Genomic DNA, 23678 nt, shown 5'->3' on the forward strand with positions numbered 1-23678 from the left:
TCTGATGACCTCTGAAAATTCAAGTTTGGATTGTGAGGTGATTTATGTTGGCCTCCCATTGCCACAGTTGGACACTTTTATTTCATCTTTTCATGGGGGAGTTAGCAGAATTTTCAGGAAACAAGATCAGTTTAATTCTTTTCAATTCAGATTATGCTGTGGGAGGGGGAACTGAGTGAGAAAAAGATGCCAATCCATAAAAGCATTCATTCCCTTTCCCACTCACACTTAACATAATTAACAATATTTTTCTAGTAAATTCTCTTTTATTCCTCTCATTATTTTATCAAAACCTTCCTTGCTTCTCCCAATCATAATTTTGTTGTGATGGTTTTATTATAATGAACTGTAATGGTAGTTCACCATCAAATAAGACCATGTCTGGAGTTTTATCTCCCGCAGGTCACACTGCTTTGGACAACATAATAAACCATTTCTTCTATACAGTATTTTATTTTTTTATTTTTTTCCTGCATCTTACCCATAGAGTATATCATAGCTATACAGTGATGGAACTTTTTTTCTCCAGCTAAGTTTGAACATTTAAAACAATTTATTAAACTTTAATTAGTGTATCACAGAACTAGACTGGGTTGAGGCAACAAGTGACTCGGTTCAGATAAAGCATATTTAAAATTTGTTATTTGAACTTATACTCTAATGAACCCTAACCTTCATTCATTCTGGAACTATTATGAAAAAAAGAAGAGATTATTACAGTACAAAGTAAAAGTAGTTAATTAGAGCTAACTGAACTTAACCGTGTATTATACATATCTATTGAGAAGTAATTTCCTCTATATTTAATGACTTTATTTATAGAAATGCAAATAACTATTGCAGTCTTAATAATGCACATGATGCTAATATTTCATACTTTATTTTCTTCATTTTCATACAAATATCACTGAATATTAACACAGCAGAAAAGTTTTCTGGGGAGTCTTATCTTAAATCTTATATTAGATCTTCCTTTGTTGCCTGGTTGAAATATGACACTCTCTCCAGGAATGAAAAATAAAATGTAAGAATGGAAATAAAAAAATCACAAAGTTTCAGCTTTTGTTGTTGGCTATTTCATGTCTATTTAAAGGCACTGAACTTTGTTTAGGCCTTTTATCCCCACTACTGTGACCTGATTTTAAATAACATTCCTGCTTGATATTCCCAATCCACAAACCAGCCATTGCCATCTAGCTTTAAACAGAGGGGGAGGAAAACAACAACACCGAGACTTGAATTTTAAGTTTCCGCTTCCTCCCACACAATACTGAACAGGCTAGAATTTTGAACATCAATTCCATCCACAATACTTTTTAAGAATGCTGTTTTTATGGTACCAAACTGTCCTATCTTCACTGTTTCACTGAAATTTAGAATGAATTTTTAATTAGGCTTTATTTATTTATTATTAATTATTTATCTCAGTAATATTTCCGCCTTCCATTTGTCTAATTTGTTCCCGCTATGTTTGCAAATATGATAGCTCATGCTGCTACCCCAGTCATAAAGGTTACACCTATAAAACTCTGCTATGAACTTCCACTAGTTCTCCATTTCTTTTTAGATAAAAGCGAAAATGTAAACTCTTAGGTCAAATCATTGGATAGCTATTTGTATTAAGCACAAATATCAAACTGGTCATCAAAAGGTTCCCCTATTTCTTCTCTCGTTAGAAAAACCATGAAATAAACAATTAAAATTATTTTTCTCTTCAATGAGTTATCATATATTATCCCTAATTTGAAAACTGTCAGAAAATGATTTCCATGCAAATTTTCAAAGAGAAATTACATGTTTTTTTTCATTTATCATGAGGTACTTTCATACAATTGATTTTTCCACTATAGATGCTCTTACCTATAGAAGGCAATTTTAATTTCCAGGCATAAAAAACATCAGATGCACTATTAAGGGAAATGTATGTTTATCTATGCTTATCAGCTTTCTGAGGGCCTCACTGAGTCAAGTAGCTTAGTTGGTAGACTTAGCTGATGCCCTCAGACAGAAATCTGTAAAATAGCATTCTCCAAACTGGTGTTCTTTAAACATGTTAGATCAGTGGTCACCAACCGGTGAGCGCACTGGTGGTCCACAAGAAAATTTTGGTGGTCTGCAGAGAAATCTTACCCCCAGAGTACCCCCCCCAAAGCAATTAATCCAGGCTGCGCAGGAACACAAGGCTGCACCGCCCACATGGCCTGCAGGAACCCTCCCCGCCCACTCACTCCTTACCTGGCAAACTTGCCTACTAAGTTGCTATTTTTCTTTTTTTCTTTTCCCCTACCATCAGCTGTTCTGCTGTGCCAGGAGATTTAGCTAATCTTTAGATCTTCGGCTCTGCTTAAACCTTCCTTAGGATTGAAGCTTCTATTTGTCAGTGCAGACTGAGCTAGCCAATGGCAGATAGATAGATCTCTGAATGAATCTGTGTTTCTGTGAGCAACTCAATCTGCCTGCCTGCCTTGCCTGATTTTGGGTAAAAGTTGCTCTTTTTCAATAAAAAAAATCTATATTTACATAAATATTTATAATTTTTACATACAAGCCATGCCCAGTCAGTCAGATGACCACCAAACCACACCCACAAATTAGGCCACGCCCACAGAACCAGTTAAGAAATTTGAATCCCATCCCTACCTCTGTGTGTTTATGTGTGTGTGAGAGAGAGATGTGGGGAGGGAGGGAGAGGGAGAGAGAAGTTATATCAGATCTCTTTCTCTCTCTCTCTCCCACCAATGACAGCAAGCCACTGTCAGTCAAAATTCATATTAGTGGTCCCGGGATTTAAAATTATGAGTTTGGTGGTCCCTGAGGTCCAAAAGGTTGGTGACCTCTGTGTTAGATACTGACTCATAGTATTTAGACTTTTAGATTTTAGAAGGTTTTTTTTTAAAGATAACTCAAGGCTGCGAAGGTACCTAATACTCCTTCTTCCTCCAATTTGCTGCAACAACAACCCAGTCAGTTGGGCTGAGAGAGTGACTGACCCAAGGTCATCCAGACAGCTTTCATGGTTAAGGCAAGATGAACTCACAATCTCCTGGTTTCTAGCCTGGTACTTCACTACAGGGTCTAAATGAACCTCTCCTGTTTCACCAGTTTCAATAAGTTTGCATTTTCCCCCATAGGCTTGCTTGTGGAAACATCTTTTAACTGTACCTCAGGGACAGGGATACAGTAAAAAACTTGCTTTACCTCTTTAAAGGCAGCACTTACCTAAATCTGATTAGCAGCCATGGTGTGTGTGTGTGTGCGTGTGTGTGGTTTTGTGTGTGTGTGTGTGTGTGTGTGTGTAGTACAAAAGCAAACTGTCACAATAATTGTGGCTACAAAGCAGGAGATTAGATAGACTCCCACATTTATGTTAAGGTTAGGTATACTGATAGGGTGGTATGCCTATTTGCTTTAACAGCCAAATTCCCCATTAGAGCAGGGACTGATTTGATATACCTTGCATTATCAGAGAAGGCTGGGTTTTCTCTGCTGAGAAAGGCTTCCCATTTGTGGCAGTTGGGACTCTGTTTTTAAGGAATCCTAGATCAATAAGATCTCTGGCTGGAGATAAGTTGCACATGCTTGTGAGCCTCAGGCTTATGGGGTACTATTTATCAGTTTAAGGTTACCTGAAAGTATTTTGCCTCCAGACCAACAACATCTACAAGCCAATATTGTTTAGAATCCATTTGGAATACAGTAATTCTCCTAAAAATATACAAGTGGGAAATACTGTATCATAAATAGATTTAAGTTTGTTCTCCATACAATCTTCTATTGGAAGCAATCTACAAGATCATCTTTTCAAGAAGAAAAGATCCTATCATCTGTGTTCTGTGACAATAGCGAAGTAATATACAGAGGGAACTATAAGCTTATACAATGTTACAACACTTATAAATAATAGAATGGTAACAGTAAAACTAATGATGGTACAAATAATTAAAAAGTTTTGGATACTCATCCAAAACTATGAATATTTATCTATTCTCAATGAGAAGCATTTATGGAGCCAGCACAGACTAAAATGCTTTCTTAAGAAAATTTAGAAGACTTAAAATAAATGCTTCTCAGCTCTTTTTTTTAAATGAAGATTTATTTTATTGTACTGTATGTTAAAGCTATCAGCAACAAGGTTGTCCCCTGGGGTAGTGAGGGGAGGGGGAAATTTCAGGTTGAAGACTTCAAGTAACAAAATGTCATTTTAATACCTTTTTTTAATTTAACATTTCCTCTCTGTGATCCTGGATAAGATACAAGCTGAAACATACATGCCATGGCCTTTGGTTCTTTAAATAACATTTTCCACAAAGGCTTGACAGTTGACTTTCCCCTATGTATTTTGTGTTTAATAACTATTCTGAAAAACAGCCCAAATGTTAGGGTGCTTTCAGAAGAAAGAACATTTTCCTTCTAGCCAAAGTAATAAAATGACATTCTTGCTCCTCCCCCTAGAAGTCAAATGGAGGTCAGCTCCCAATCCTTGATTCTGTTTAAATAAGCTGGTCCAGCTGTTTGTTTCCAAAATACCCTTTAACCTTCTGTTCTATCCTCTCTGCTTTTCTAACAGAACCCTTTATTCTGCATCATAGCAAATTCCAAACACGTATACATTTAAAAAGTATATTCATTAAAGCCTTTCACAATGTCTTAAGTGTGTATCTTAGAAAGCCTATATTTTTAGTTCCTCACAGCTTTAATTAAGGCAAAACCTCCTTGATAAAGGCAAAGACCCATTAATACCTTTCCCACCCCTCTAGGTGCAAATGGTTTAAGTCTCCAGAAATCTGTCCCTGAAAGCTCAATAATTATTTGAATTTTCAGATCTCACTGCATCTTCAAACTTGCCAATAAACTGTTATCACATTTTAACTTAAGGGTCCCAAGCCTTAGCAAATGCTATGTAATACCATCCTCTTTCCAAGTAATAGCTTCAGTATCCTTCAACTCATTTAGAATTTAAACTTTCACTTTTTAAAAAATATAAAAGACTTGTCTTGGAAATAGTGTAAAAGCTGCATATATATATATTCACAATATGTATTGTCACAAATGTACATCCAAGTTTATTTGTACACACAGACTTTGGTTAGCAATATTGTATCCATGTAGAAATTTTTCCTTAAGCCAAAAGCTCTCAAACACTAGAACTGTTAAGCAGAGTTAAAAGTATAATGATTTTAGAAAAGATTATATTTTACATCAGTCTGCCCAAAATGACAATTTTGCATCTAAAGTCTTCCATTACACAGTAACAGGGAAGCAAAAATGAATTAGGAGGAATGAAATATTTATCAATTTTCCCTACCTGCAGATAATAGCTGGTATTCTTTCTTTTCCGAACAAGAAATATTAAACTGAATTTTGCTGGTCTATGGCTGTAATAAAGATTTGATTTGAATATTAAACTGAGCCATCTTCCCCTATACAGACCACCATGATGTGATGTGTTCTTATAATGTTCACTCCGTCCTAAGTCCTCCCCCTCCTCCATTATTATTAAGTCAACTCGCTCATTCTAATTTGGGTATCCCTGTAATAAAAAAAATAAAAATCTGTCTCTGGGTCATGTGACACCTTTCAGATTGGGACCCAGTGATGCAGCAACCTAATTTTGAACTTTGATCTTCTGCTTCATTATCATGTACAAGTTTTGTTTCTTTTAAATTAGAGGCTGCATATCTAGCAATAACAAAGAAGTTGGCCATTCTCTTTGGGGCCTGAGTCTGACTAAAGAAATACTGCCAGTGTATTAATATTTTCATAGGGTCAACAAACACTGCTTCATTTTAGCTAGGATGCCTTCTTAATACACATCTGATCTTTTCCTATATTAATATAGTCTTGACTTTACTTTATTATTCCGGATGTATCTGCTTTGCTGGTTGAAATGAAAAATTAGTCATTCATACTTCTGCTGACTGATTAAAACAAGTACTTCCCTTGCTATCAGTGTCTGTTAAAAGTCACCTTTGCTTAATAATCTTTAGAAGGTTTGAGTTATATTCTCTCTCTCTCTCTCTCTCTCCCACCCCCCCCAAATCCTTGGCTTTTAAAAAGCATATTGACCAAATGCTTTTGAACCAAATTTTCACAACATATGGTACTTTCTGGAGCTTAAGTCACAAACTGTTTTGTTAGAAATTCCACCTTGAAAACAGAAATTTAAACTTTGCACATTTACTTCCCAAGCTTTGTAAAGCAACATAAGCATTCATATGGACCAGAAAGTACCAACTAATCAAATACATGCTATCGTACAGCATCCTTATAATTAGGTACTTTTAGTATAATTATTTTTATATTTACAACTTCAGAAAAATCTTTTTCTTGTACTTCTAATTGCTATTGCTTCCAAACTTGAAATTCAGCAATTTTTTAAAAAGTGTATTACTTTTGGTATACTAATTTACTTATGTCTAGAAAAATAGTTTTAATAAAAAATAAAAACATTAAAATTATGTTTATGTTTAAAATTTAAAAATAGTCTTCTTTGTAAAGTATGAATGAACAAATGTTTACTTTTCAATTCTGTACACTATCTTGTAAGAAAAACTAGATCACTATAGTTATCTTTATTCAATATGGTTAGTATCTTGTTAGATATAATCACAACATCCTAAAATGAGAACCTAATGTTAAAAGAATTCTAAAAACAACCATTAAAAGTTTTGTTTTAATCTTCAGTTCCACTACTGAGCTGATTGTAATCTGCAACTTCCATTCATTAGCCATCTATGCTTTCAATTCATCTCTTATTTGTAAAATTATGTTCTTAATCTATTCCAAAGAAAGTTGACTCAATGTAAAGTTAAACCTTATGAAGTCATGTTTGGCAATTTTTCTTGGTTTCAATTCCTTGGAAGTAAATGCAGTTCAGGACTTGAAATGCAAGTACATCATTTAAACACAATGGAAAGCAAGGCAAGAAAATTTCTTTTCTTAGGATCCATTCAAAAAATGTAATAGAGGCATTTATTTAAATCATAGCAAGTTTATCTATCAGGTTTATCAGTGGTTCCCATCCCATCTTTTTCTAGCAATATTGGAATATTTGACAAAGTAATACATTCAACCGGTTGGCAAATATTGTGTAAAAATTTAAGTACAAGCTACAAATAATGCAAAATACATTATGAATGAAAAACTACAGAATCATTTGACAATTTGTTGTAAGGCACTAATTAAAGTAGAGTACTGTTTTGCTGTTGAGTTTTTAAAAATACATTTTTGACCTTAAAGCAGCGGTCCCCAACCCCGGCCACAGCCCATTCAGAACCAGGCTGTGGACGAGTGTGCACCCAGCTCCACTTGCCCACTCAGTGGGCGGGTGCGCACACAGCTCCATTTGTGCAAGTGGCAGGTGTGGATGCCCATCACTGGGACGAATGGAGTTGTGTGCGCTTGTGTGCTTGCCCGCTGCTCTTGTGGAACCATCCCTTCTCCCCCACCCTCAGCTGCTCTGCAAAGCCAGAAAGGTTGGAGACCGCTGGTTTAAAGCATTACTATGCGACCCTATAAATGCACCCCTCAGAAAAAGTTGCTTAAAGTTGGAGTACATTGTTTGGACTCTCTAATAGGAACAGCCTGATACGAAGCATATCAAGCGCAGAAATAGAAGAGAAGAAGATAAAATCAGGTATGTATACCCAATATGTATGCCTGGAGAATGCTGCCTTTATGAGTCAAGCATGGAAGAGACATCCTTTGTCAATATGCGCCTTTTGAACACTTCAGAAAACTTTCCTATGATGCAGTTTCCCCATATGCACAACTCACACTCTGATGCAGAAGGGTGGAGGGCACCATTATTTGTATCAGGCCGTGGGGAAAATAGAGACACTCATGTAAATAGATTTCTCAATAGCAATTATTGTTAGCTGACACTTCTACTACATAGATGAGCAAAGGCTCATCCCTCACATAGAATTACAATAACATCACATCAGCATTACAAAGTCTTGGAATTATTTTCTCTGCAGAGATGAACAATATATTGGTTAGCTGCCTCCAAAATTTGTATCTGAAACAAGTATAATCATTTTTAAGAAATCACTAGTCAACAGAAAACAGAAATAAAAGAATCCTAAGTGGGTAAGCAGGACATGGGGTCATCTCTGAAAGAAAATGTGCCAATAAATGATGTTCCACATTCTTCAGACAAAACTAAATCAGGATAATGTCTTAGGTTTTATTTCAAATGCTGCTCTAACTAAAAGAAATGAAACACTTTCAACAATATATTAAAAATGGTAGAGGCTAAAAAGTGAAACATAACAATAATGTACATGTATTAACCCTGGATATAATGTTAAACCTGGGAATGCTTTCCCTGGTATCATTCTAGTGACTTTCATAGTCCGGTCCAAGTAATCAACTGAAGGCAAATAAATTAAAACATATAGAGAAGGGATTTTTCAACCATGGTAACTTTAGAATGTGTGTAATTTTGGGAGTTTCAGTTCACACATTTTAAAGCCACTAAGGGTTGAGAAACACTGCGTACAGTACAGATGCACATATAAACTCTCTTCCCAACTCAAAAATCTCAGTAGAAAGGTTTTTTCTGTACATTGCTCTGCTAAATGTACAAAAGGCTAGCAAGCAGCCTGTATGTAAGTTTATTACAGGAACCATGTATGTATATTCTTGACCCCTACAACACTTTTATTCTGTCATATTAGTACCAACACTATGCTAATTCTGTCTCTCCTTTCCAACTGAATTATAAGAAATATCCACAGGCAGCTTAACAATTGCCCAGAGGCGGTTATGGACTGCAAAAGGGGCAGCAGGTTGAAGTTGAATTCAGATAAATTGGGGTGATTATGAATGAGTGGCTATCAGAAATTATATGAAAAAGTTTTAAATACATGTTTATCCGATGTTCAAAATTGCTTTCTGTGAACTGAAGAACCTTCTTAGATGAGAAGTGAAATGTCTTCAAGGAAAAACAAAGTCCAGTTGCCTTTTGAAAAAGTATCTTTGAGACAACTGTGACCTGGATGACTGAGAATCTTCATAGACATTGCATTCTGTCAGTGTTGTATACTGTTCAACCAATTAGACTGCATAGTAAGGAAGTTAGTTCCCTTTGCAGACAAGAAACTAAGCCCAATTGTAAATGGTATGCCTAAGGCTAACATTTTAAGCTTGAACTGCAATCTATCTTGATCCATGTTTAAGCCTCTTAGTTACATTAATAAACACTCTGATTATTACTGTACTTGCAGATGTGATCCAAGCCTGTTCTAAGCAACCATACAATATAATTTACTATAACACCTTGTAAAGTTAAGTTACCTTTATTATACCGATGCATAAGCTCTCTTGTTTATGAAATATGAACACTTAAATCTCAGAGATACTTTATAAATAACTGTGAAAACACAGGGTGGCTTTGCGCCATCAGCTTTTTCCTCATATGTTGCTTTGATAAAAGAAAAACCCACATTCTGGGGAGTTCTTTCTCCTAAGGAAGGAGGAGATGGGGAACTAATTAGAAAGGCCACTTGCTTTTACTAATCAGAATCCACAAATAGCACAAGAGAGAAAATTCTATGGGGTTGGATACTAAGTTGGATTTTACTACTGTGTTGAAAGTCAATGTCCCAGATAGGCTGCTTAAGAGGACTCCTGGCATTTTCAAATCCTAATGGGCAGAGATTTTCTAAAGAAAGAACTAAAGATTAGAGTTTTCTATTAAAGATTAATATTATCTTTGTTTTTACTTGGCTCCCATTTTACCGATGCACTATACTTTTAAATTGTTTAAATGGTTTTTTTAATGCTTTTATGGCTGTAAACCTCCAGTCAAAGTGACATAGATGATATCTATATTTGATAAATAAGTAAATATTGAGACAGCTGAGGGAACTAGACAATACTGAATAATTCTCACATATATTTACATAACTGGGATGTAGAACTTCTGCCTAGAAAAAAGGCTAATAGTAAACCATACAACCTATTAATATCTCATCAATACATTCATTTTGAGGAACATGGTTTAGAATTGATAGATTATTCAAATGAAAAATTGCCAATCTTCCTGTTTTGTGCTTTTGATTTGGGTTCAGTACTTCATTTAGGAAAAAAATCTTAACATGCTAATAACTGAGAAAGATGAGGGAGGGTAAGTTTTATTCATGGTTCTAAATAAAGGTTGTTAAAACTACTCAAGGAATGTAATCAGAATGAACTGGCATAGATTAGAGGCAACTTAAGTTTTGAAATATTAAATTGGGTTACATCCAACATTATGTTCCACATATGGTTTTGCAGACGCGACAATGCTTTTTCCCTTGCTCTCCATTCACTAGAACACATTTCAAAAGTTTTGCAGCTACTCAGAACAGGTTTTGATGAAACAAATCCAAATGTTGTTCTATCAGCAGTTGATACACAATCCACCAAGTCTGCCTACCTTGATACCATATATTACTATGCCATTCACCCAGGGGTGGGATTCTACAGGTTCGCACCTATTCACTAGAACTGGTTGTTAACATTCTAAGCAGTTCGGAGAACCGGTTGTTAGAAGAAATTACTGGCCTAATCCTGTAAGGAAGGCAGGAAGGAAACATTCTGGTGTTGCTTACAGAAACTGCCTCTCCGTTAACCCTTATTACATTCTTGGCAGGACTAGACTTCCTGTCTCAGGAATGTCTCTGGAGTTTTTCCCCCCTCCTTTGCTGGTACTTTGCTTGTGTGGAGTTACCATTTAAAAGTTACAATGGCAGTGAAAAAAGTGACTTATGACCGTTTTTCACACTTACGACTGTTGCAGCATCCCCAGAGTCACGAGAAACCAGGTGAGGAGATGTGTGCCTTGATGTGAGTGATATTGAGTTGGCCACACCCAGCTAATATCATGACCACCAAGCCATGCCCAGCCAGTCACATGACCACCTAAGCCACGCCCACAGAACCAGTTGTTAAAATTTTTGAATCCCACCCCTACATTCACCCATATCAAACTTTAACATGAAGGAGTGGAATCTAAAAGGTTTCATAATTCCTTCAAAAACCTGTAGTCATTACCCATAAGTAATGACTAGACAACCCTGTGGCCCATTGGGTCAATCTTTTGAGAGAAAGGTACTGCAGTCTGATGTGACCAAAAAATAAGGCAAGAAACAGTGTATGGAAATGAACCAAGCAGAGAAGCAACCTGGAACTAAGAAGAAAATTCCTGATGATGAGAACAATCAACCCATGGAATAGTTTGCCTTCAGAAATTGTGAGGCTTTCAAAAAAAATAAAACTAGACAACCATTTGTATGGAACGGTTTAGGGTCTACTGCTTGAGAGGGAATGGACTAGAAGGCCTCCCTTCCAACATTGTTATTTTGTTAAATGCAAGTAGATAAGAAGGCAACAACTGGCTCTGTTTCCTCAAACTTAAGTGTTATTGTTTTATTAAGTTTAGTATCATCTTTTTTTAAAAAAATAGACATATCAAGAGAATTTTATTTATTTATTTATTTATTTGATTTGATTTGTCAATTGCTTACAAGATAATAAGTATAAGTATATACATAGTTATGAATACATGAAATGGGTACATGTAAGAAAAATAAAAGAAACAATAGGACAGGGACGGTAGGCACGTTGGTGCGCTTATGCACGCTCCCTACAGATCTCTTAGGAAAGGGGTGAGGTCAATAGTAGACAGTCTAAGGTTAAAGTTTTTGGGGAAGAAACCAGAGTCAGGTAGAGTATTCCAGACATTGACCACTCTGTTGCTGAAGTCGTATTTCCTGCAATCAAGTTTGGTTATTTTTTATCTTCAAATTAATTTGCCACTGCTACCTCCCTTGGCTTTTAAGTGCCCTAATTTTGTCCTACTAACTGGTTCAAGCTTAGCAAATCCTTTCACGCTATCAAAAGATCATGATGTTCAAAAATAGCATACAAATGTCATATGGACAAAATCTGAATGTCACAAATAAGATTAGAGCTAATTAGAATCAGTTTTGTTTCCCAGCCCAATTCAGATGTCATGTGAAACACCGAAATGCGAATATGTAAAATATAAAACACGGCTTACAATTCCATGCATATAATAATCAGACCTATTCTTTGGAATTGTTGTTGCACTTTCATCCTCAAATTTCTTAGCACTAAACTTGTATATAACAAATTTGAAGGTAAAGAATAACTGTAATCATGGTTTATCATTTAAAATATTTGAAATACTTAAGATTTACTAGTGTTAACATTTCCAAATTACAGTTTGCCTGTCTGTTACAAACATCCATTTATGTAGCCCTCAGCCAGTGGAATTCTGGCTGGGGATTTGTAAATTCAATGAACAAAGGGAACCATAATTAAGTTTCCTGAACCATAAACTTAACCCTAAGCCTATTAAGTTTTTGAAAGTGTGAAAGGTTTCATTCAGTAATGAGTAAATATAATTGGGAAAAGTATATCTCATTTAATAGTTAAATGATATTAGTTTTAATTCAAAAAACTATTAGCATTTTTGTTTTCTGTTAAAAAAAACAAACCAGTCCCCTTTCTTTTACAAAAAGATCTACTAAATAAAGGTATGGAACATCCCTTTTACAAGAACTTCCTTCCTATTTATCTCTGCATGAAAAGAACATTGTTATTCAGCAATATTTGCCCTATATTTAAATATCAGGCTGACTTTTTAGCAATGCAATGTATAGTGTATTTTATGCAGGTTCAGATTCTTTCCTGCTATGAGAGAGCAAATGCATCTCTGCTGGAACAGTTCCTAATTTGTTGGCAATTTAGTTCTCTGGGTCTAATCATTACACATGGAATTAAACTTCTTTAAGGACAAAATACCTTCAAACAAAGGGTATCTAAACCTATTAAAAATAGATCAAGTCTTAAGAATCCAAACAAATTCCAAGTTCTTAGTCTGTTTTTGATAAACCTTGATATCCTTTTGTAAAGGTTCACTTTGCATTTCCTAACAATGTAATTTATGAGAGGTATTTGTGTATCAGTTGTACAGTATAACTGTATCTATCTTTTACTGCTATAACCTTACTTTTATTAATCTTTTATTGTAAATACACACATTTTGTATCTTGGATTTCAGCTAAAGCAATTGGAAGGAAAATATATATTTTGAAACAAGTCTACAACTATAGAAGATTTAAACAAAAATTGTAATATGATAGTTATGTTACTAGCGCTTATAACTTTCTCTAGGTAACAGGAGATGGAAATGAGATAGAAAGCTAATGGGGACACAAAGTGAGTTACATTCAGTTCTTCTCTGCCACCAGCCCTCTTCCCCAAATCTGCTTTCCAGGATCTCAAATACAAGCGGGGGATGGGTGAGAGACTTATGAAGATGCTTCAGAAGTGCAAGAAGAGAACTGTTTGTGCAAGTTGAAGTCAGCACACAAAATCTTGGATATAACCCAATGGATCTGGCCCTACATTGTAATCTTTACATTTTTGCTAACTTACTGTTGGCATGGGCATCTATGTGCTGCAGATACACTTATTTAAAAGATGGGAGGGTTTTTTTTTTTATTAACGGGAGTTGCATTTTGTTTGTAAATTGAAATTAATTCCACTGCAGCTCAAGGTGGCAGAACTATAAGTAGGTAAATAAACTTCTCTCCTATTGCCTCTTGCCCAAGTATTGTTAGGATTAGAAAGAGCTAAGGATGTTATAACACAGTGGATTTCAGACACTGAATATCAGCATATCTGATAAGTCATTAACTCAAAAATTTATTCACCCCTCAAAGACTCCCACAACTAATTGCCAGAAGTTTTGTTGTACTCATTTATCCTAAGCACCAATGATCTCCCTATACTGTTTATACAGGACAGTTATCTTTCTGTCTTAGCACCCTTGAAGATTAATTCCATGCAGCTCAAAAAAGATTAAGTTAATTGCATGTATTTTTTGATGTTGAGAATTTTATTCCATTCCAGTGCTAAGGTTCATTCAGACTGTACTAAAAACAGGCCACCCAGATGAATCCCCCCCCCACAATATTTATTAGTTGATAGCTACCCTAAAGTTCCTTATTTTTGTTTTGAGTTTTAGGCGCAAGGATTCATTTTATTAATAATCCTTGAGAACACATTTAAGCTAGCTATGTGAATTTTAGAGTTAAGTGTTTAGATGTCAGCATCTATTGATTGTTTTATATTTAGAAATTATTTTTATTAATTCATGCTTCCTATCGATTTTTATTTTGTATTCTGAAAGAAGACTGTAACAAATGTTTCCATCTAATTACCGTGCTCACTGCTTATGGCCAGGATCCTCATGTCCCTACGTTATTTCCTCTTTGTAGCAGAGATTTAACACCATAGGAATTTTGTTTCTGCTATCATCCACCAATCCAAACTAATTATTAAATATGAAAATAGTAATAGTAAAAAGATCAAAAAAGACCAAACAGGAAAATTTTGAACTAGGTAGAGAATGCCATCTATAATTGGAGCTGAAATAACTGAAAATGGCCTTTTCATTTTTTGAAAGTAAAGATATCTCAACTCTCAACTAAACGCCTTCAGCATATCTAAAAGCGTTGTTTTGCCTACAGTTTATTTTGTCCTATTTGCACTGCATGTCTCCCATTCTCTCATTTACTGCCTCCTGTGTATGTATGTGAAAACAGCCATAGATATCTAAGTAAATTATTTCTTGATAAACAAGATATCTCACATTTTTTGCCAGCTATTATTAACCAGATTTACAAGTATTATTTCTTTGGGCTCACTGTTATGTTTCAAAGAACTCAGCAATATTATATTTACTTTTTCTTAATCTTTCCTTTATTGCATTAATTTTGAAAGTTTTTTAAAAATTAACATCGGGTATTGGATATTACCATAAGCACGTCTCTTCTCAAATGCACCGGAACTTCTCTGAAAATTGCCAGCTAACTGCACTGGATCTTGGAATTTAAAAAAAAAATCAACAAAAGATGCATTGTTTCACTTTTAAGAATGTCCTAACAAAATACTATTGATATTATACAAATCATATACACTGTTATTTTTAGAAAGAAAAATCATATTCAGTTATGGGTTTAGGTGGTTTGTCCCAAGATCAACTGACCTGGGAACGTGCTTGTGTGAGCGTTGCTTGAGAGTGAGATGGGCAACAGATAAATTTAAGACATAAATATCTAATTAATGCCACCAGTGCCTTCCAGAAGCATGGGACTTTAAGGTCTGAGAATACCAATCAGCATAGCCAAGCAAGCAGGGAGGTAGGAAAGCTTGAATTGCAGCCTTCATGCGTACCAAGTTGGTTAAGGCTGGTATATAAATTTTTCTTCAGCAACAAATTAGACATAGGAAAGATAATTCCAAAACAAAATATGTATCACAGGACAGTTGCCTTTCAAGCTATGTCTTCTTCTTGGAAGGTATACATTAAATTTTCTAATAATAATTTAATATGGCTCTCAAGGACCTTTATTGCTATATATCCAAAACAGTTTTGATTGATATTAAATGTTTTTTAGAGTTTGTTTTATTCTATTAATTTTAATGTCTAACCAAACTCTAGATGAGTCTGCTTAGTTTTAACCTTCCATACTATATTATCCGCTGGTCTGCTATGGGTACTGTGCAATGTGAGGTCAGAGCTAAAGTCTTCTCTGCAGTGGCCCCAACACTATAAGTGTTTCTTCCTCTGCTATAGTCTTTGCACTCTGACCACTCTTTAAATACAGTTTGAAAATCTAAAATTAAAAGCTGGCATTTCCTTTTCCTCAACGTTAATTATGAATACTGTTTAAAATGTGCATTGTCAGGCTAAGAAAGTAGTGGAACATTCCTCTTCCAAGAAATGGGAAGGGTGCGTGTTACTTTTTGATGATATTGCAACGAGAGTGAGTATAGTTCCATTTGGAAAGGAGCCAGTGAGGGTGTTTTGCCTAGCCTGGTAGATGTCCTTATAGGGTTACAAAATAGGTCCCAGCTAACTTTTGGATTTAATGCTGCACTCCGGCCAGGGGGTCAAATTGAAGTACTTTGACTGCCAAGGCACACTCCCTAGCTGCAGGATCTCAGAGCATCTTCTTTTCTTTCTGAAGGGCAACACTTTGCCTCAGCAAAGCTCTCCAGTGTGCATTCATTCATTTTCATGGGTAGAAAGGGGATTCTGACCCAATAAGGTCAGAAGACTGCAAATCATTGGGAAATTGTTGGGGGCAGCCTCTAGAAGTCCTCTCCTGCCCATGTGCAAAATGCTGGATAGCTCAGAACGGTGGTTTACCAGCAAAGTACTTATCACGGATAATGAACTTTGACCTTTTGTGATGGATTGTGTCTATGAAGAGATAAGTGTGTGGTAGCTACAGTGAAAAAGCAGTTTCCCTGGAAGGAGGGACACATTCCGTGTGTGTGTGTGAGAGAGAGAGAGAGAGAGAGAGAGACAAAGAGAGAGAGAGAGAGAGAGGGCGGGAGGGGGAGAGAGAGAGAGAAGGCATCGTGGCCAGAGCTGGATGCAAGACAGAGGAAATAAGTTAAGATAACCATTCCCTAGAATGTGTATAGAACCTCCCAGTGTATATCTGTTAGGGATAGAATGGTAAAGACTTAGTTTGGGAATAGTTTGGTGTGAGCAAATAAAGTACTGAACTTTGGCTGGAGTGTTCTATGTCATTCTTGGTCTGGGCCTGACAATTTATTAGCCATATACCAGTGAAACTGCACATGACTGAGAGGTGTTTGATCACATTGGGTAACAAAAAAATAAATTCAAAAAACCTCTGTAAGATTTCAGTATTATGTACCGTTACATACTGTACTGATTGGCTGGTTTTAACTAAAGTTTTACATTAACTAATAATTATAAATTTTCACAGGCTAGTCTTACCAGGAGTCTGTGCATAAATACATGAATAAATAAATAGTACTTTCTACTGATCAGTTCATTCTAGTTAAGTATAAGAAAATAGCACAGATATATAAAAAATACAGACATAAGCCACAATAGTTAAACATGGACGATGAAAAGCATGGAATAATTAAACTCAGTTAAAAATAGCTATGGGATATCTATTTCCAACTGTTGTTCAATCAGCATTTACAGGACCAATTTAACAGACCTGTTTTGAATGGGCACAATCCAAGTAAACTTTTACTTATTTTAAGTGTGTAATTAAGTTTCCCATGATATTAAATAAAAGATAAAAAGCGCTTCACTTTTTTCACTTCATAATGGCCATCTTTTAATGTTATAATATGCATTCTCAAATAACTACACCCACTTGGAATAATAAACTGTAAACAGAATTCATTACAGTTATATGGGAGAAATGCCTAAACACTAGAAGACCAGGATATAAATAAACCCTTTCCATAAATTTGGATTTTGTTTGACAAAAATGACATAACATGATGTTACCCTACCTTTTATGCTATTGCACATTATTTTCACTATCTGTTTGTGTGTGTTGTTTTCTCTTGCCTTTTTTGTCTTTTTACTATCTTGGGTGAACAGCCTATAGCTAAATCTTTAAACAACTCCTCTAAAGACATTATTAAATCATGCCTGAGCATGGGATAAAAGGAAAACTCTGCCTTGAAACATGATGATCCCTGATTGATTTTAGATCATTTACATTGGATAATTTGGGAAGGTTTAAAATTTACAGCCAAGTACTTGCATTTATTGTAACTCTGATTGCTCATAAACGTATTTGGAAATGCTTGGGAATCATTTGCAACCACACATCTAGGCACTTAAAAATGGTAAATAAAGCCCCAAATTACCAGCCCCTGATAAATAAAATCCACTGCTATCCATGTCCATTGAAGAAACAGTGATATGTATGTATGTATGTATGTATGTATGTATGTATGTGTATGTATGTATGTATGTATGTATGTATTTGCAGTTCCAAGTAAGCTTCCTCTAGAGACTTGTGTTTTCAGTAAAGCTCCTAAAATTTTCAGAGTTATAATCCCAATACATAGGTGTTATGCAGCGGAAGTGGGAAACCTGCCCTCCCAACTATTTTAAAATAAGCAAGGGCTTTATTTTCAAATTGATACTGCAGTGATTATACCAATTTCCTTTCTAATGACTCCAGGCATAAACAATGCAATGTAATCACGAGATTTTGGAGTGCCTTTGCCCTCTCATTTAGAGGAACACAAATTTCATTTGCAATTTCCCAAAGCTGCTTCTTTGGACCCTGAGACCACAGCATTGTGCCATTGGACAGAAAGCGTAAGAATTTACAGGGTGGGGGAAAGATTGTGTGAATCCAACTATGCCCTGGATACATTTTTTTTTTAAAAAAATTACACATACAGTACTTGTAACACTTAAATGCATTTGTTTGTATTACATTTGCAATAACAAGCTATTTGTTCCCTTTAAATACAGCACAATTATTTAACATTGTCTTAACGGGAAAAGGGTGTTGGCTTTACATAAAACTATAGATTGATCAGTTGTGGTCTTTAATACGTTTTTTTAATGTATAACACTTTCTGAATCCCTTAATTACTGGGTTTTTCACCACTTGGAAAAGAATCATTATTTAGACCTACGCTGCCAGGTCTTTTTCTATGCTCCTGCACACAAAGTAAGGTAAGAGAATGTACAATTGTTCATCCTATTATGAACAGTGAAGCTGTGGTGGGTGGACTGAGCAACAGAAGATAACACTGCATGGAAAGCAATGGTAGCAGCAGGAAAGAGGAATAAGGGATAAGAGTATCATCTCATACATACCCCCTTCTTCTTCACAACTGAGCAAATGAATTTCTTTTCATAAAAGTTGTCCACAATATCAATCTGATGAATGTCTGAGTTTGTTAACTCAATTTAAGAGCATGTCACAAAAACTTTGTTGAAATCCAAGTGGTGGTTGATGGGAAACTGTACCAAAAGATCTGCCACATGTCATTTTCTATATCCTTGAGCAGAGTGGCTATACATTTTTTGGAAAATTATAAGAAAATATTATAATATTTTTATTTCAATTGTTATGTATCTATGTGAAGATGTGATCGAGTTCATTAGCAGCTTAAGCTGTCCGTTCATATTTCTTCCATTCCTTCACATTAGAAATTATAAAACATGGAATTATTTCTCTTCTGAAATCTGGAAGTTCATACTCTGAATATTTTGATAAGGTTCATGGAAGCCTATCTGACCCTGTGTTTAACTCTAGTATACATTATGGAAAGATGATAGATAGATAGATAGATAGATAGATAGATAGATAGATAGATAGATAGATAGAAAGAAAGAAAGAAAGATCTGCTACTACCTTATTTCCCATGACAGCCCCCTCCTCACTAATGCCAATAGGTGGGCTTCAGAAAAACAATTTCAACCTCAAGGACAAGGAAAATAAGCAGATCAGAGTTGAGCTAAATTAAAGAAAGTAAAAGCACAAGGGAGAAGGAGGAGCATGGGAAATACTGACCAGCAATCTACAAGTCAGCTTACTAAAAAAAAAAAAACCTGGTAGAAATCTGAGTATCAAATCTTCATGCAATGTTTTCATCTGCAGTATTTGGATAACAATGATTAACTAGTTATCATACTGGTTCTCATAAGAACGCTGTTTTAAAAGAGGGGTCTCCGGCACCTTTCTAGACAAGTGAGCGCATATAGAATGTTGGAACAATCTCATTAGCACTCTCACAAAAATGGCTACATTAATAAAAGTATTTAAGTCACAAAATACCTGATTCAAAGAAAAGAAACAGGAGGATGCTCTCCATTATTTCCTCTCCTTCAGATGCTTATTTTTCCTCCTCCTCCTCCTTTTTATTTTTGAATCAAATTTTTATAAAGATGCATCTGAAGTATATGCAGGATACTGAATCATTTTTGGAAACAAAGACAACCCTTCTAGTCGGCATTTTGTTTTACAACATGCCTTCTTCCAATTTTTTTTTTAACCAGTTAAACAAATCAATAAATGTAACAATAACAATAAGCAAAGCAAAACAAATTAGACCTGGGAAGGGTCCAAATGCATCCATGAGCATCAGAATGGCAAGAAAGATGGATATAATCTTCCCATAAATCTTAGTAAGGTTTCTGGAAGCATAATGCTAAAACTGAAGAATTGGGGGACGGGGGCGGGTTATAACAAAATATTTAAGCTAATCCTGCTGGGTCTTTTCACAACCATATTTTATGTTCTTTTAGTTTCTTTCCCAATGACTACTACATGCTTCAGAGGTTGATCATAGAGATAAAATCTTATGCTTCTAAATCCTAACACTTGCCTTACAAACTTTTACTGCTATTTGAATATGTCAGATTCAGAGCTTAGAAGCATTTGTTTTCTCATTGGAAATATCTGGTATAAATTGAAAATTTAACTCAAACTATAATGTTATAATATTCCAGTGTTTCACTGATTTGAAATAATTGAAGCATTTTGAATTGTTTTAGCAGTCTTGTGATCTTATAAGCCCCCCACCACCACCAAAAAAAAAAACCCCTGAAAGAAAATCAACATACACGGATAACTGTTACTTTAAATTTGAGATATATCAAAATAAATTATTTAAGGTATTTTCAGAAAGCATTCTGAAAAATCTTCACTCTTTCAGGAGGCCATCAAATCCAATATATTTTTTATTCAAATAGCATACTCTCAAGTCACAAACTTTGTTTTTCATGTAAATTTCATGTATTCACACACACGCCATACTGCAATCATTCATAACTTATCTACACCCAAGCTGCCATTCAGACTTCATTTAATCTCTGCAACATTTACTAACTCATCAGAATAAAATTGTTCATGGTTGTTAACAGGTTTTGAAAGATTTAAACAAAGAAAAAAATTTCAGAGAATTACAATCAAATCATTTATGTGTCAACTAAACAAGGTAAAACTAGTCTATAGATTAGATTTTTCTTGCAGAAAAAAAAAAGAATAATTGTACAGTTCTCTACGATATAGCCATTAATTACTTTCCCTGAACTAAATTATGTTAACCACTTGGAAGTATTTTCCAAAAAACAGGCAAAAAGGGCAGAGCACAGCTCAGTGGAAAGACACCTAGAGGGCAATCCATAAACCTGGTACAATAGGTGCTACTATTAATTTGAGATAGCTGCCTTGGGCATGTCATCATCTAGAGCAGGGGTGTCCAACCTTGGCAACTTTAAGACTTGTGGACTTCAACTCCCAGAATTCCTCAGCCAGCTTTGCTGGCTGAGGAATTCTGGGAGTTGAAGTCCACAAGTCTTAAAGTTGCCAAGGTTGGACACCCCTGATCTAGAGCTTAATTCTTCTTTCTACAATTGTAGAATATATAACTGGCAGAATTACAAATTGATGACTTAGAGTCTGTGTTAGAGCTGTGTAAAGCATTTGAAAAAGGTGGAAATCTCACACAAATTTTTCACACGTTGTTCCAGACTGTCTGCATGTACACGCACAGAAAGTGTTCCACTTGTGCTAACAAGTTTTGCAAGCACATCTTTTGGATGCTTTATACAGTCCTAATTTGCATAGTGCTTTAAAAATTTGTAGGAGTTGTAAACTTCATTTTAGTTAACCACTTTCTAGTTTATTGCTTTGAATTTTATCTTGTCAACTGTTTCATAAGCTGCTATAAAAATATTTTAAATTAATTTAACAGGGAACTTAATGTATAATGTAATATAATCTAACCTCTAAGATAAATCTATATGATCCTGCCAAATTGCATTTGGAAGGCTAAAGTTGAGAGAGAATGGCTTGCTTAAGGCCATCTTAATTGTTTGATGTCGGAGAAAAGAGTCATACCTTGAACAATGAACACCTATAGTCACAGTGCACATAATTGTTCATGAAACATATTATCCCTGTATTGGCTTGTTTTAGCACAGCATCTGAAGCCCGGGAGTACTGGCTTAAGTTGTATAGGTGCTGACAGCGAAGCTCATTTCTCTTTCTCTTTCAGGTGCCTTACTCTTGAAAGTAGAGGCTAATCTAGGGGCACTCCAAGACATTTTGCTAACTGAGGCAACTTCTACAATGCCCTCACCCTCACCAAAACTCTTCATGGAGAAACCATCCAGCCTAGCAGCTGAATTTTAATTTCAATGTTGTCTGTTTCTATTTCATTTGCATATGGCAGAATAATTCAGATGATACAGGGTAGGCAGTCCAGTGCATGTATAGCTGAATCTAATTAAGTGCATGTATAGCTTTATACCTTCTGGGCTTTTAATTTGGATATGCAAGCAAACACGTAGTCACTCTGCCTAATGATAGGGCGGCTCTTTTCTAACCTCCGCCTTGGGACACAGGATGTTCCTGTACAAAGAGAAGTGCCCTAATACTTCACCCAGGGGTTGTCTGATATATGTGCCCAATGCCATGAGTTTTTAGAATTTCAGCTTAGAATATTCAGCTGCTCAGGAGTCAGATTTTTTTTAAAAAAATTCTAGAGACCAGATGTATCACACAGGCTTTCTAATTGCACAACACTATTTAGAAATACTTTGAATTCATTAAAATGAAGTATTTAGGAAGCTATCATAAACCACATTGTTTTCCCTTAGGATATTACATGTTAGTCATACCCGGCATAATTGTTGATAGAATATTATCTAGGTTTCAAATCTATCCTTGAAGGCTAGAATAATTCACAAGCTTATAATAACATACAATATAGTTTATATATTTCTAGCCAATCCTGACTCAGGGAATATGACCTGTTCACTTCAAGGGATCTGAGTTCTTCAAACAGGGCTAGAAAATAAAGCGGTACAAGCCCTAACAAAAACTACCTTCTAAATTCCTGCTCTAACCAACATGCCTTGTCTCATTTGAACTCTGATGAACTCGGCAATCTTTTTTCCCTTTATTTCTTGGCCATTCTATTTTAATTTGGCTTTTAATCCCTTTTAATGCGACTCTTAAATAACTCATGTTTTAACATTTTGTTTTAGGTTATTAAACCCCACCCATTAAGAAAATATTTACTAGGTTATTTACATACATAACACCACAGAAGAAATATTAAAATAAATGCACTGAATCACAGCAACATTATAGCCGTTGATACAGAAGTAGAAAAAAAATGAAACCAAATACAAAATGATGATGATTCAGTGTAACATAAGGGCCATATTTGAAAACTTACATTCACAAGATTTCACAAGATTTCTTACTAAGATAGGATTGCTATAGTAGAAGACCAGAGATATCCAGATAGAGATACAACACTGCATTACAAATGTGCAAATGTCCAAATGGTGTTCTCCCATTTATACAGAAGAAGATGAAACTATGATAACCTCATCATAAACTTCTGTGTTTTTACCAATGCATGGGTGCAATATGCTATAATTCACCCACGAAGAGCAATTTCAGCAAACTTTGTAAGTAAGTAGCATTACACATTTGCAAAATTGCATACCCATTTGAAGGAGCCAACAAAGCGAGATACAGACGTACAAGCCAGGCATGTTCTTACAATAAATTTGCATCAAGTGTGGTTTATATTCTGATGTCCTTATTAGTGGTTAACACATAATTATTTATTATTTGGAATTCAAAAAAATAAGTAAATCAGTGCACAAAGCATTCTCTGATTTCATTGTTCAACATATTTAAAAGGCTACAGCAAATTGATCTCCTACGTCTGCTGTAAGGTCACACCAATTGATAACCTTTACAAGCTCTGATTATATGAGCCTGTCTGTGTCTTACAGATAGCACTTTGTGAATTAATCCTCT

At 35.3% G+C, this 23678-nt stretch overlaps 1 protein-coding gene across 14 annotated transcripts in view; it reads right to left on the bottom strand.

Annotated features, from left to right (window-relative positions):
- The window catches only part of MEIS1 (Meis homeobox 1), a 166090-nt gene that overhangs the window by 7384 nt on the left and 135028 nt on the right, over positions 1-23678 (bottom strand). The gene's annotated exons all lie outside the window — the stretch shown is intronic.

The sequence above is a fragment of the Notechis scutatus genome, chromosome 1 (assembly GCF_049901735.1).
Source record: "Notechis scutatus isolate UNSWTSFEM ecotype Mainland chromosome 1, rNotScu1.2, whole genome shotgun sequence".
In the NCBI taxonomy this organism is placed as follows: Eukaryota; Metazoa; Chordata; class Lepidosauria; order Squamata; family Elapidae; genus Notechis; species Notechis scutatus.